The sequence below is a fragment of the Meriones unguiculatus genome, chromosome 2, assembly GCF_030254825.1.
Source record: "Meriones unguiculatus strain TT.TT164.6M chromosome 2, Bangor_MerUng_6.1, whole genome shotgun sequence".
In the NCBI taxonomy this organism is placed as follows: domain Eukaryota; kingdom Metazoa; phylum Chordata; class Mammalia; order Rodentia; family Muridae; genus Meriones; species Meriones unguiculatus.
Genome location: NC_083350.1, coordinates 139238894 through 139253675, shown reverse-complemented (window position 1 = coordinate 139253675; position 14782 = coordinate 139238894). Strand labels below are relative to the sequence as shown.

Here is a 14782-nt window from a genome sequence, read left to right as displayed (position 1 = left end):
CTATACTAAATGTTAATATTACTCAGGACACTTATTGAGATGGGAAGCTTTTAATTGTAAGGTTTTGTATACTCAAATCAAGCCTTTTCTGAGTCATTAACCTCAATAACTTGCTAAGCATCAATATTAAAAGCTATGGAGTCACTGACCTCATGATGGAGAACTAAGAACTGGCAATGCTATGTCAATCAGTTAACACAGACCGTGAGGACATTTTCTGCTCCAGACTAAACAACATACTCTAGAACGAGAACTAATGAATTAAATAACCCTTGAACTCTGCTCCTGCCATGCCTGCCTGGAAATTCACATTAAACCCTTGGCTACGTGGACCAAAAGCAGTTTTGCATAGAACTCTGATAATCACCCACTTGCAAATTCAAGTCATTAACTCACCATAAACTTCAAGAACTCAGTTCTGAGTGTTCCAGTCTAAAGCACTATGAATAAGCCCTTGACCATGGGGCCACTGAAGGGCAGAAAGTCACCCCAGGACTTAAAAAAGAAAAATGATAACCCAAGAGAAAGACAACAATTGCTCTCTCCCCCTCCTCCCATCTCTCCACACTAACAGAGTTAAATAGACTTCTTATGGAGGACAAATTTTAACAAATACATTATTTATAAAATTACGAACTTGCAGATCATTTCTTCAACTCTCAGGGCTGAACAGCTCAACCGGTGTTAAGAGCTCTCCCCTTCCCAGAAATAAAGGTAAACAATCGGTACAGATTTTTAAGGTTTGTTTTTCTTTTCTTAAGTGGGCTTGTTGTTTTGTTTGCTAATTTTTTTTCTGATTTGGGGTGTGTTGTTTGTTTTCTGGAAGAAGAAGGAGAAGCAGAAAAGGGGTGGGGAGGCATGTCAACTGACACACCAGAGAAATATTTAATAAAGGAAATCGGTGAAGCCACTGAAATGCTACACCGGTCTCATTTCATGCTGCAGAAAGACGTGGAAAACTTGTTAATTTCAAAGTCAAGAATCCTCTGCCCCTCAGCTTTCAAGCAGAGGTAGAGAATTAAAGATTACATACTGTGCACATAAAATTATAGGTGTAACTTTATTTTGTGTTAACATCCCTGCCAGTGCCACTGTCAACAGGGAGGCTAATTTAAAAAAAAAAAATCATTTCCAAAGTATGTCTCTCTTTTTTTTTTTTTTAACATAACGTTACACGATTATTCAAAGGTTTCATCAGCATACTGATTCCTTCCTCTCAGAATCCCTGCCCCAAGGCCGCCTAACTGTCTTCACCCCTGGCAAGTTGTTCACTTTTGACTTGCTACCAGGACTTCATTTGCGTCCAAACGTCTCAATCACCTCGGAAATCTCCATCCCTTCTAACGCAGTCCTGTCTTTTTTTTTTTTTTAAAGCTGTTACGCTTCAAAATAATAATAATAATAATAATAACAATAATAACAATAATAATTCATTTAGGTGGACTTGACAAAAGGCCCTTTCAAAAAAAAAAAAAAATACCCAAACGAAAAGGGGGGGAAATCCCAGGCTGTAGCCAACCGGTCGGAGAGTGACTTTCCTGGGGCAGCACACACGCTGTTGGCCAGCGGAGCTGTTACTTGGCAAGGTGGGACGCCGCCGAAAGCCACTTCCAAAGTCGCTTGGCTGGTGCCAGAAATCCTGATTTTTGGCAACCCCACCTTCTGAGTCCCCGAACCTGACCGACAGACCGCGGGAGGGAGGGGAAGGAGGACGCGGGAGCCGAGGAGGCGGCAGCCAGCCCGGCGGACCCACCCGAGGCGGCGGAGCCCTGGCGACCGGGACGCTCCGGGGGACGCCCGGACCTCGGCGCGGACCGGGGACGCGGACGCCGTCCCCAGCGACACCCTGCCCGCAGCCAAGACTTCTCTTTTCTCTCTCTTTTTTTTTTTAAAGGGAGTTCGCTTACCTTCCGATTTCTACGGCCTCAACTCAGCAATCAAAAGCAATCACAGCAGAATTAAGCAAAAAAACAAAAACAACAACAACAACAAAAAAAAAAAACAAAATCAGCAGCAGCCCGGCTCTCTCGTGTAGAAAATCTTTTCAAAGAACACCCGCCAACATTTCGAGATATTAAAAAAAAAAAAAAAGGAAAAAATGCAAAAATAAAAAGCCTCGTGTCTCGACTTCCAGAGGGGTGTCTGCTGAGTTTGTCGTTTCCCCGGGAGCCGTCCGCCCGGACCACGCGTCTCGGATTTATTGTCCGCCAACAGTGTTTTAAGACCAGAACTGACCCGGGTTTGTTGTATTTGGGTTTTTTTCCCCCTTCCTGAAGGAGCCTTCTGTCCTCACCGCCTCCCTCTCTCCTCACTTTCTCTCGCTCTTATCAGCCCGAGGTGTAAGGAAAGTTATCTGAAACCTCCTAAAACTTCTCCCACTCCCGTCTCGCAGCTGCAGGGGCGAGCGAGACCCGCGAGGGGAAAGTGGGCGAAGGTGGGGGGCCTTGCCAGGCCGGGACGGCTCCCCAGACCTCCCCGGGCCGGACCCTCACCCGCTAGTCCCCCTTAGCCACTCCGCGCCCAGCCGCAGGGTTTCTATTTCATGAACTGTCTCTTTAAAGGGGATCTGCTCGGCCATCCAGAAAGAAACCCGGGCGAGGGAGAAAGGGAGCTATCTCCAGAGTGGTCGGAAGCCAGACGACGGGCTCCTCTTTCAGTAAATTTTTAAAGTGACAGCAGCCTCCTCTGGCGGGAGAGGTCACAAAAAGGTCGCCAAGACCCAAGTCCTATAGGGACAGACTGATTATAGATGCACCATCCCCTGAAACATGTAGATTTCTGCGGATAAACAACCAATGGGGAGATTTCTCCAGGCAGGATTTGTTTCCCTAGGGAAATCGCTTTGGTTTTGATGTCCCGAGCACAAGTGTGCGTGCCTGTGTGTGTGTGTGTGTGTGTGTGTGTGTGTGAGAGAGAGAGAGAGAGAGAGAGAGAGAGAGAGAGAGAGAGAGAGATTGGGTGGGGGATGGGAGGGATGGGGTGGGGTGGGGAATTGCTTTCAGGGAGGGGTGTGAGGGTGGCTCCCCAAGCAGGCGGGTAGTTTGGAATCTCTGGAGAGGGCCAGGGTAACTCTTAGGATAAAGAGATACTGGCTCACACTAAAAGACACTCAAGAAAGCAGTTTCAAGAGTGGAAACTGACATACATTTCCAGCTCTCAGTTAAGCATATGTTTAAATAAATTTTAATTTAAGCTTGTATTAAATTTATTCCCTTTGCTTTTATAGTTAGGTCAGCAGAAATGTGTGCTACATTTTAAAATCGTCCCCCCCACACACACACACTCACACATAAGAACAAATCTTAAAGTCTAAAACATCATTTGCATATATTTCTCCCAAATAGAATGCTATGGATTGTAGTTGATTGAAGACTATCCGGAGAATCTTTGCTATTATCTTTGCTATGTTATATAAAAGACCATGACTGCCCCAAAGTAGAATTTTGCAAGTGTTTGCTGTTAGTGATTTATATTGCACACATTAGATAACTTTATAATAAAAGTTTGGGCAGTTTCTATTAATACAATGCAGAAAGGACATTGGATGAAAGAATTTGGAGAATGGATGGCAAAACATAAAAACCCACATTTTCATTTGTAGACAAATTTTTTTGTAGATGATTTTTGTTAAAGCCACCTTTTAACTGAGAACAAACGCCTTTGATGAGAAAACACCATCCGTAAAAGCAAGTAGAGAAATTCAGCTCCCCTACCTCCATCAACAGAGGACCAACCGCAGAGCCCCACCCTTGCTAAGCAAGAGATCTGCCTCCTTGGAGCTAAATCCCCAACCCTGAGATTCAGTTTATTCCCAACTGGACAATGGAAAGTTAAGCAAAGCGCCCAGGTCTAGGAGAATCTACCTTGGCTGGTTGGAGCCAGTTAGCAGGCTGAGAATGCATGCTGACATTAAACTTTCATCTGTAGACCAGGTCTCACAAGTGCCAGACACTTTTTGTTTTCCCTAAGTGCAAGTAAATGTGAAAATCTAGTAGATCTTTATTTCCCCCAAAATACTGATCAAGAAACCAAAAAGAATAACAGAAGACAGGGGGCAGGGGGGGGGCAGTGTTAAATGACAGAGATGGTGACTAATTTTGGTGGCCTGTTATCTGTGACATTGAACTGTTATTTCAGATAATGGCCATTGTTTGAGGGGGGAAAAATCTCACAGCAGTGGTAGGTAAGACAGGAAAAAAACCTTTGTAAATAACCTAAGCTTTCAGATACTCCCACAGAGCCTGGCCTGAGAACCGTGAGGAACCTGGGCCTCCCTTCATTGATCGCTAGCCCTTCCTCAACTTGCCCATTGTTGGAGCTTTTTTTTTTTTTTTTTTTTTTTTTTTTTTTTTTAATTTAGCCATAAATTGGACTAGCTGGAGCTATGAGCTGTTCTATTTTCTTCCTGTCAGGATGAGAGATTTGTTTTATGATGCATTGTGTATTAAATACAAGTAATCTGGGGGAACTGATTGCTTCAGACACTTCAGCTTGATCAGGGGGTCTGGGTGCTCAGTGCCCCAAACCATTTCTGACCCATACCACAACTTGCCCTGGCCTTGCAGTATCCACTGCCTAACCTTTTCCCAAAGAGTCTCGGAAAAGCAGGAAGCCTGGGTGGTGAGACAAAGGTCCCGAGGAGTCAGTCCTGACTAAATTCACATTTCAGGGAAAGAGCCTCCCTTTTCAGTTTTTCCCCTTATATTAGCTTCTGGTGTGGGAGGCGGGGCGACGGGTCCGGCGGGATCCTTGCAGGTACAGCAGGCGGCCGGTAGGTGGCGATGTATCCCGAAATAAAGTACCGTGCTTGCAGCTTGAACAACCCAGGTGAACCCAGCAGGATCTGGCCGCCTAGTTGCAGCCACCAGATCACACATGGCCAGACCCTGGGCCACTGCCTGAGTGGAGGACGCGCCTAAGGGAACCTCTGAGGTTCCCTTCTCCAAACACGGCCTTAATTTCTTCCCTGAGACTCTGAGACACGCGTCTAGAGACAGGGAGGATCCATTCTAACATTACCACTTTAGATTTCATACTTGCTTTATATTAAATAATACTAATATTGATGTGATGATCACTCTTTAACACTGAATAAACTGGAAGAAAGATTACAAGGCATCATCCCAACGGACTATGCACAGAAAGTAAAGCACTGGGTTGCGCTTACCCCTCTCCCCACCTCCTCCTACCCAGCATTAACTTCACAGGATAGCCACCTAATGTTTCTTGACATAACTTGAAATTTAGAGAAAAAGATCCATAACCCCCACAGTTAGTGATGAGTGTTCCCACCCTCCGGAGGTGGGGGGGCATGTTGTCCTTCCAAAAGTTAACCCATTAGGAGATCTACCCCATCAGAACGTCAGACCCACGCAGGGGTAGACGCTGGCGTTTTGCAAGGAGCATGCTTTTCGCCCTTGTAAGCTTGCTTCCCGTCAGGAGGTTTCTAAAACAATAAATAAATCCAAGGAGCCAACTACCACCGCCAACTCCCTTTATTTCTTAGATTTCTAAAGAAACCTGCTTACAACAGTTACCAGTTACAAATTAAGCCACTGCAAAGCTGCTTTCTGCTCCGCAATAATCAGGAACACTCGTGTTCTGTAGGGCCTAGCGCCACCCTTGCAATGGACTATTAAAAATAATAGTTTTAGCATAATCGCGAACCAGCTTTCGTTTGCAAGCACGAATTAGCAGAGATGATCTAACTATCAAGGGGATGGAAGGTGGGAGCAGCTTTAACAGCACGGCTTTGGGAAAGGAGGAAGAAGAGACTTAAAAAAAAAACAAAACATACTTTTAAAGCCCTTTTCAGTAGGAGTCCTGTCACACTTCTGTTCCTCGTTGTTCTTCCTTGTTGTTTACCAACAAGAGGACATTGGGCAATACAAGGTTTGAACAGGAGTGGGCAGATTTTCCAGGCGTTGTAAAGATCCCACATTTGGTTGGTGGCTGGAGTGGGAGAGGTTAATGCGTTTTCTTCCTGGTTTGAAACGGGTATAAAACTCTCCTCAGTCCTTTCTTCCCTTCCTCCCCAGGCTGCAGGAAGGGCAGAATCTTTAAAAAGCCCAAAGATTTCCAATAAGGCCGTGGGTTCTGCCTTCATTGAGTAACTGTTTATTTAAAATAAGTCAATATATTAGTTAAAGCGGTAATAAGTCAGTGCTCCAGTATTCGAGTGATTCCCACAGGACTGTAAACCGATGCCTCTTTTAAGCCTTAAACTTCATGGTTGTCCCAGAAGTAAGAGTCCAGCTAATGGAGACCCTATGGGCATGGTACATGCCAGCACATCATTAAAAGAAAGAAAAGCAGTCCACCGAAAGCCAGATGAAATGACTGCACTGTCCACTTTTAATGGCTTCCTGTGGACAAACGGCCCTGTAACACTCTGCAGAGGACGGTATTTAAAAACAAGACAACTTGCTGGCAGTTTTCAATACCATAAAGTTAATAAAGTAGGTTCCCATTCACCCTGACATTATGTTTTGAGTTTATAGAGGAAGGCCCTTTATAACCTCAGCCCAAGTACAGTCACTTTAATTCTGCAGCTCTGGGTTCTTGGGGTGGCTAAGCAGCCACCAAACTCCAAGCCTGACTGGTTTTCTTTCTTTCTTTTTTTTTTTTTCCTTCTTCTAACACTGTACAAATGCATGTTTCGGGGGTTCTCACGTGCAGTCTCATTCACAGATTGCCTGTGAAATCCTGCTTCATACAGCTCATGTCGGGAAGCGGGAAATAATCTGAGAAATTGACATTCAGCTGAACAATAACTGCTTGCTAATTAAATTAGCTTCGTGTATGGATATTGATGTGTATTTAAAAAGAAAATCAATGCTTTCTCTTCCATTGCACAACGGTATGTGGGAAATGGCCAGACTTTTACCAAAGCTTAAGTGAGACACAGATAAGGAAAATCTCGGTGTGTCTTTAGGACTCAAGAGATGTCCCATTGATTTCTCTGCAAATGTGTCACCCAGTTTCCCTCCCCTCTGGAGTCCTCCAAATTCTCATCACTCATAATCTCTTTTAAACCTTTTTCACTCAGTGAGAAGATTTGAATAAAATACAATGCTCAGGTGCAAATATTACACCAGAAAGCCAGGGGATAGGATGTGATGAATGTTCCATTTGATTTTAATTATTTATACTGCTTAATCAAGGAAGTGTGTCACAAGCTTGAACTTGAAGTTGAATTCTGGGATGCTGGTAGGCAGACTTGCAAGTCTGCCCAGCACAATGCCAAGCTATAGGCACAAAGGCTCTGAACCCTCAGTGTGCCTTACTATCACTGCTCTGCTGAGAGATTCCGGGTCAATTCTGAGGGATTCTACCTTTCTTTCTTTTTATTTATATTTTTCTTTTCTTAAATCCATTAATGTGATACTGCAGAAAGAAGGAAGGAAGGAAGGAAGAAAGAAAGAAAGAAAGAAAGAAAGAAAGAAAGAAAGAAAGAAAGAAAGAAAGAAAAAGAGGAAATTAAAGGTAAAAAAAAAAAAAAAAGGTAAATAAAAAATTTCCCCTGGTCTGGAAATGGGCCCGACTGAAAGCATGTTAATCTCCGCCTCAGTAATTTGGTTCTCCAGGAGAAGACAGAAGCCCTGCTGCTGTGCCCTGCACTTCATAAATCACATCTTTATGTGGACAAGGTCAGGGCACCTAACAGCTCAGACATGGGCCTTTGCAGTGGCTCGAGGATTCAGGCGTGTTTACTCTCCCGCTTGGCTCTCCGAGGAGTCGTCCAGCACGCTTCTAATTACTTTTGATTATTTTCATTTGCCGGGGTCAGTCTGGCTTGCCAGGGCTGCTGGAGGGTTGATTTCCTACACATCTTGATGTCTTTGTAGGACAGCACAGTGTGCATTTAGAATTAGCACCCCATTATTGTCCCTGCAGCATGGAGCCCTCCCTAAGTCTATGGAGCCAAGTTACCCCTGAACTGGCCCCTACTGCCCTTCCTATTAATTACCCACACACCTAAAATCCCTGTCTGATCGGTTTTCACAAAACAGCACCAAACTTTAACTCCTGAGTATTTTTCAGGATATCTGGACAGAAGAAAATCAATTTTTCTGCTTTGATTTTTAAACATATTTAATAATGAATAACAACTATTTTGAAACTAAGATGAAATACTTTGCTGAAACAACAGCTCAAGTGAATAAATTATTATACTCAAAGATTTATTTCCCAAACTCCAACTACAGCTGCCACAACTAAAATATTCATTGTTGGCTATTTGATCTATATCCTGAGCTATTCTGCTGAGTGATTAGAGTATCACAACAAAGAGGCTTCATTTAAAGTTTCAGCAAAAACCTTATCATAAATAGTTTCATAAAATACAGCAAACTGTAGTGGAGCACACAAAGAGCATTCTTCTCATCTATGACTGTCTGACGCTTTGATGTAAACACATTCAAGGGAAAATACATGATGAATAAATACGTATTCACACAAGACTAATTAATAGTCACAAAACACAGGACACACACCTGTGTCGATGAGACAAAAGGCATCTTTTATATCACGGAGAACATTTTATAAGCATCTTCAGTTTCTAGAGAAAACTGACCACGGCTATTCTCAAAAAAAAAAATCCCAATCTTTTCTTCTTTCTATCAATGCGTTTGGAGCTCACCTCAACTCTGTGTGGATTTGATTTTTCATTATTTTATTCATTTTAATTAATTCGGCCTTTCAGGACAGTGTTCGGCCCAGTGTGCAGTAACTCCAGGGTCGACATCCTCCCCAGGGCTTTAGAAACCCGCTCAGAAGTGCTTCCAGCCTCCTAATCTCGTGAGGAAAGTGAGTTGGAAGGCAGGCCATGCCTCCACTCCACTCCTTCTGTGTACCTTTGGGTAAGTCACTTAACCTTTGGGTTGATTTCCATGCAAGTTTCATAATATCGGCATAATGAGAGTGTTGGGAAAATAAATTGAGTAATGTGAGTGTGAGGTGCTCCGAGTCCATGGGAACAGGTCAAAATAAGAAAGTTGCACAGTGTCTGTGTGTCAGGCCAGAGTAAATGCACATATATGCACAACACGAAAGCTAGTCTGGCCCACGCATTGCTAATATAACTATAACTATAACTATAACTATAACTATAACTATAACTATATATATATATATATATATTCTTTTTTTCCATTCTAATGTCAGGGTCCATAATTCTTATCCTGATCTTGGAAGAGAAGAATTTAATTTTTTTTCTCTCTCTCAGGTTGTGCTTCCCTGGAAGATGTCTGTCCATGTTTGGCCTGCAGCTCAGCTCCTACTGTCCTACCCACTGTGTTCTCTGCTAATCCGCAAGGAAACCCTATAAACAAAGGTGACCTGGGAGCCATAGAGGTACACACACACCCTCAGGTCAGAAAATGCGCCCCTTATAATGTCCTCCGGGGGGCTTGAGACACCAGGAAGATTGGAATGGGTATAGTTTACCCCTTATGCTTATGGATGAACCGATAGGGGGAAACAAGTACTAAACAGCTAGTTGCTAAGCAGAACCATGCTGGGTCCTTCTTTGAATTTCAGTCTCAATGAGTTTGAATGTGTGTTTAGGATGCCTGGGACCTCCTGTCTAAATTAACGCAACAGTCTGGTCACAGGTCTTCAGTTTCTGCCTAACTCTTTACTATTTTCCACCTTTTTAATTGTCCAGACTCTACTGCCCAGACTTCTGCAGTAGTACCTTTTAAAGCAAACCCATCCCATTTTGGGACAATCACACAAAGCAATGAAGGGAAATCACAGATGTTTGCATGGAACTTAGCATTTGATCAGTACAAAATGGCTACTACTGTTACTCATGTCTCTCTGCCTAGAATTCACCTTACCTTGGTGACTTCAGGTTAAATTCTATCTAGCCTTCATTCACCCTTCCCTCTACCTCTTTTCTTCCTTGTGTGCCCACTGATTGGTATCAGCTGAGTTTGGCTTTCTTCCTTCACGGTGCTTCTGTCCTGGATTAAAGCCAGCTCTGTCTTGTAGGTTTGTCCTCAAGAGCCACCAAGATTTAGAAGGATGGATTTACTCAATGGCTTCTTTTCACAATAAACTCAACTATGTTTGTACGTCATTGCGAGAGTAAAGTAATTATGATGAAACATGGGGAAATGTTTGACTTGACACTGAAGGAAACTTGGCTGGTTGATGACGCTCCCCTGAAGGAATCAGCTGATACATAACTTATCCTTTGCGGACTCCGCCATATAAATTTCCTCCATTGTTTCTGCTCTGGAGTAGTATGATGGCCATTTTTGCCACTTTCTTCCCCAACGTCATTTCTATGTCAGCCCTCTGCCTTTTCCTGGGCCCAATTTAGATTTTGCTGAACCTCAATTTAGATTTTCTGTCTCCCTCTCCCCAAATGGCCAGTCATCAGCTCTATTAACCTGTTAACTTTTTTGCAGTCTCCTTCCTCCCTTCCCAAGTGAACGGTCCCAGTGGAAGCCCTTATCATTACAATCCTAAATTTCTATGGCATTTTTACACCAAAAATTCGTGTTTCTGTAATAACAAGGCTATAATAATGCATCACTTTACCAAAAACAAACGGTAGAAATTGATAAAGGGAAAGAAAGCAAAACCCACACTGACAGAAATAAAATAAAACCTCCAATAGATCTCAATTTATTGGAAAGTAAAACTTGATCCAAAAACGCAATGTCCTCTGTGACTTAATATCAAGTTCATCTTTCAGGTTCCTTTCCTGTGTTTTCCCCTACACAGATCTATAGCTAACAACCAGGCATATGAGTGTACATTCTTGACCCTTTAATTAGGTTCCTATGGCTGCTTCTCTTGCCTCTGATGGTCCAATCATTCAGGAACTAGAACAACAGATGAAGAAGATGAACCAAGCTCACACAACATCTTCTAAACTTTTTGAAGTACATACACTACATATTAAGAAAGCACACACTAATCAGAGAGCATATTTAGGAGCACTGGGGGGGCTTTGTAACCTGTTTGATGGCATGAAACATCCTGCACACCAGCATGTCCTGACTGGTAAATTTTTCACAGGCATTCCTTATTCCCAGATATTCAGGGTCAACAGATGTCAAGATAGCTGCTTCCTGGAGCATCCAGTAAAGATCATGTAGTGGGTGCTTTGTAAAACACTAAAAATATAAATATATCTCATTGTATTAAGCATAAATTTTTTTGTATCTGTTTCAACAAAGCATACACATTCCCATTCATACTTGTCTATTAACTGACTCTAAATCTTAACCAAAAATTGTCATAGATAAAGAAGGTAAAATAAAGCTTCAAGTTTTATTCTAAAAACATTTGGAGGGCTTTTCACCAAAAAAAAAAAAAAAAAAAAAAAAAAAAGGTTAAATTCTGGCCAATTGATCCTTTACTTGTAAACTGTTAAAACTGTATTTGAGTATATGGAATGAGAACCATCTGAAGGAATGTACACAATCTTATTTCACAATCAAACCGCTCATTCCTATCATTTCCATTAAAAAGCTTTCTGAAACATAACTTTTACTATGAGCATATTTACACATAATGTTCTGTATCATTTAGGTTTTTCTTTAATATAATTTGTCATCATCTAGCTGTATATTTTGCTAGGAGAAAAAAAATAAAGCAACAGGGCAATCTCCAGCTACAGATTCCTGAATTAAACATGGAGATTTCCTCTTATTGGAGTCATGTGTTGCGCCTGCTTATTGCTGTCTAGCCATTGAACTAAGTGGACATTAAATCAGATGGCATACAAAATTACAGGAATCTGATCTGTAGATAAGCCACAAACCTTGATGAACTAAGGTGGTTCCAGATGAATTAACTCAGCACACTGAGGAGCAGAGGTTCCCCCAGAGCAACCACACAATCTTCTGGTGAAGAATATTAACTTCTGTGATTCACCCAGGATCTATTGAAAATACCAAACTCCAACTACAGAAGTATACTGTAAGGCCAGAGGAAGTGGATGACGGAAGGATGCTACCGGACTGTCATCCCAATACATGGAAGGTGAAAGCAAGAACATAAGGCTTCAAAGACTAGCCATAAAAGTAAACATGCAGACTCAAAGTTGCTACATGAGTCGGTGGGGGAGGGAGGGTTGTTCTGCCATTTACAACTGTTAACTAATACTCAGGTATATGCTAAGTTCTTATCTATGATCCAATTAAATATTTGTGTCTGTTCTATGTTGATAATCCTAAAATTCCACTTTATCACATCTGTGACTGCAGCCAGCTATGCTAAATGAAAGCTCTATAGAACCAGAAAAGTATGGCTTATATTCCATTTAATGTGTGGCATATTTTATGATACATACAGTTCAAGGCCAAACTATCACAGTAGTCCTTAAAGTACCAGTAAAGCCTTAGTGTCATAGTAAAAACACAAACATCAAATTTTCTTTCTGTAGATTGTGTTTCGTTGAGTTTTCAGCTTCAAATAAACTCCTACTGTAGCCTGCCTGCAGGTTCAGAAATTAAGTACTGGTCATTTGGAGCATGAAGAGCACCAAAGTTATTTGTGTTCTGTTTATGTTTTCCTAGAACTAAAGCTCCCAGGATTTCCCATTTAGTGACTTACCATAGGAGAATGGAGAGCCTGGGGGTTGGGGATAGCACACACAAAAACACTTGAATTCACCTCACAGGGCTCTCTCCATGTGATAAGGGCCTACTCGTCTGCTACTGAAGGCAAGTCATGACATGGAGAGCCTCAAACCAGGTGACTAGAATGGTACAGTCCCAGTGACCAGTGACTTTAAACTTTATCTCATGCTTTTGAGTCAAACTGCATTATCTCTTACTTAGTTTTATGTTCCTGATCACTGCCTCCATCCTACCAGAGCTAGTAGGGCTTGTTTTTACGAAACCAAACTTTTATAGTTCACTAGGTACCCCAGTCAGGTAGCTTGAAAAATATGTTATTCGTTGTTGTTGTCTTTTCAGAAATATCACTCGTTTTCTGTACTTATCTCCTTGGCACTGAATGCTGGAAAACTTCTAAAAAGTTATTGAAAGTCTTCCTATAATATAATTTCTCAAAGGCAGTGAGGTGACAATGTGAATACACTCAATTTAGTAAAAATTAGCTATTATGAACCACAAATAAAATGGAGATAAGAAAAGAAACTTGTTCATTGCACAATCTAATGTCTCAGAAAGATGTGAATTATCTGAATTTGGATTCAATTTTGAAACATATTGAATAATAGTGACAAGTATAATAGTTGGGATCAATACTATATTTTTCATGTAGCAGACTGGGAACCTATTTTTAAATTTTACATTCGGATTTTATGTGTGTATGAATCTATGTCTGTGTACCATCTGCATACATGAACCTGGGGACATCAGAAGGAAGGAACGTGTCCTTTTGGACTTGCCGATAGCTGAGAGCTGCCATGGAGGTGCTGAGAACTGAACCTGGGTCCTTTTCAAGAGCAATAGGCACTCTTAAATGCTGAGACACCCCTCTAGGGTGTCTATAAAGGTTTTAATATAGATTTTAAAATGTACATCTAGATCAAGAGGAAGAGGAAGGGGGAAAGAGAAAGGGAGAGAGAGAACCCTTAATGACAGGTGTACATATCTCAGCAGAACATGGGTTTCTCAAGAAATGAGTCATCAAAGAACATATCCATTGCACGCTAGAGGGAAAAAGCAAACAGGCCTTTTCAGATTCTTTACCACCTCTGGGGGATTTTTTTAAAATGGTATAGAGAATACTATTGGTACAGGACTCTGTCAATCATGTACACCTAGATGTAATTACAACAGTTTATTTTCACAAACATCCAGCCCCTTTGGGCCTGTAACGGGAAGGAAATGGACTGAATGTGATAAGCTGTTATGAATGGTAAGATCTTTTTCCTGGAGTTTCTGAAGACTACAAGCTTCCTCTTTGGAAGGCAGAAAACCCTTGAGCTCATGGTAAACCAGCCTGTTGCCCAGTCTGTGCTATGCTGTGTTTGTCTGATGAAGGAACTCTCCCAGACTGCTTCTGCTTAGGTAGTTTTGAGAGAATTGTTTTTTTGAGCCTCTAAACCTCTAAAACTGTAGCATTGCACCCACATCGTAGGAGGTTCTTGGAATGAAACAATTGAGATGATCTATGTAAGATGCTTAATATAGTGCCCGGTCCACAGGAGAGCCTATGAAGGAGGACCCTTAACACAAGCGACTAAAACCACAGAATCCAAAAGGGCCTGCCACAGCTATCAGCCTCACTGCGTGCTAGGTGTGGAGCATGTACACAAAGGCGCCATGTTGTTTTCTTCCTCTGTAAAATGAAGATGAGTGAGTATAAAGGCATTAGTATATTGCTGCTGAGAGGATTGGACAAGGTAAGCTACTCACAGGACTCACGTCAGTGGCTAGCACGTGCGGATCTACTGAACATCCGTTACAATAGGGTGCTACTTTAAAAACAGAGTAACTGTCTTCACAAATGCCCTCCATGCTGTATTTTATTATTTTTCTGTGTGCTTCCTTATGCTAAAAGACAGAAACTTGCTGCTCACCAAGGCAGTAGTTTGTTTCGGAGAGGATGGGGGAGTAAATGGAAATATACCAAGCCAGTGATGAATAATTGAAACAAGAGGTGTAATGGAAATCTACCATTTTGGCCATCAGCCAAGTTGGGGATCCTTGCCCTAACAGGAAAAAAATAAAAAATATCTTTTAAGAAACCAGTTTTCTAAATAGGTAAAATGAAACACAGGAAGAAAAATAGTTATCTTTTTATTTTTCTTTGCAGAGAAGAGTACAAGTAGCCTAGGCTAGCCTCA

At 41.8% G+C, this 14782-nt stretch overlaps 1 protein-coding gene across 9 annotated transcripts in view; it reads right to left on the bottom strand.

The window, feature by feature from the left end:
* Positions 1-14782, bottom strand: part of Mecom (MDS1 and EVI1 complex locus) — a 546004-nt gene that overhangs the window by 59720 nt on the left and 471502 nt on the right. Inside the window, exon 1 of one of the 9 annotated variants that reach the window (XM_021631958.2) lies at positions 1908-2857. The exons of the other annotated variants lie outside the window; for them this stretch is intronic. The gene's annotated coding sequence lies outside the window, so the exon portion shown is untranslated. Of the gene's footprint in view, positions 1-1907; positions 2858-14782 lie in introns of those variants that run through there. 9 annotated transcript variants of the gene reach the window in all.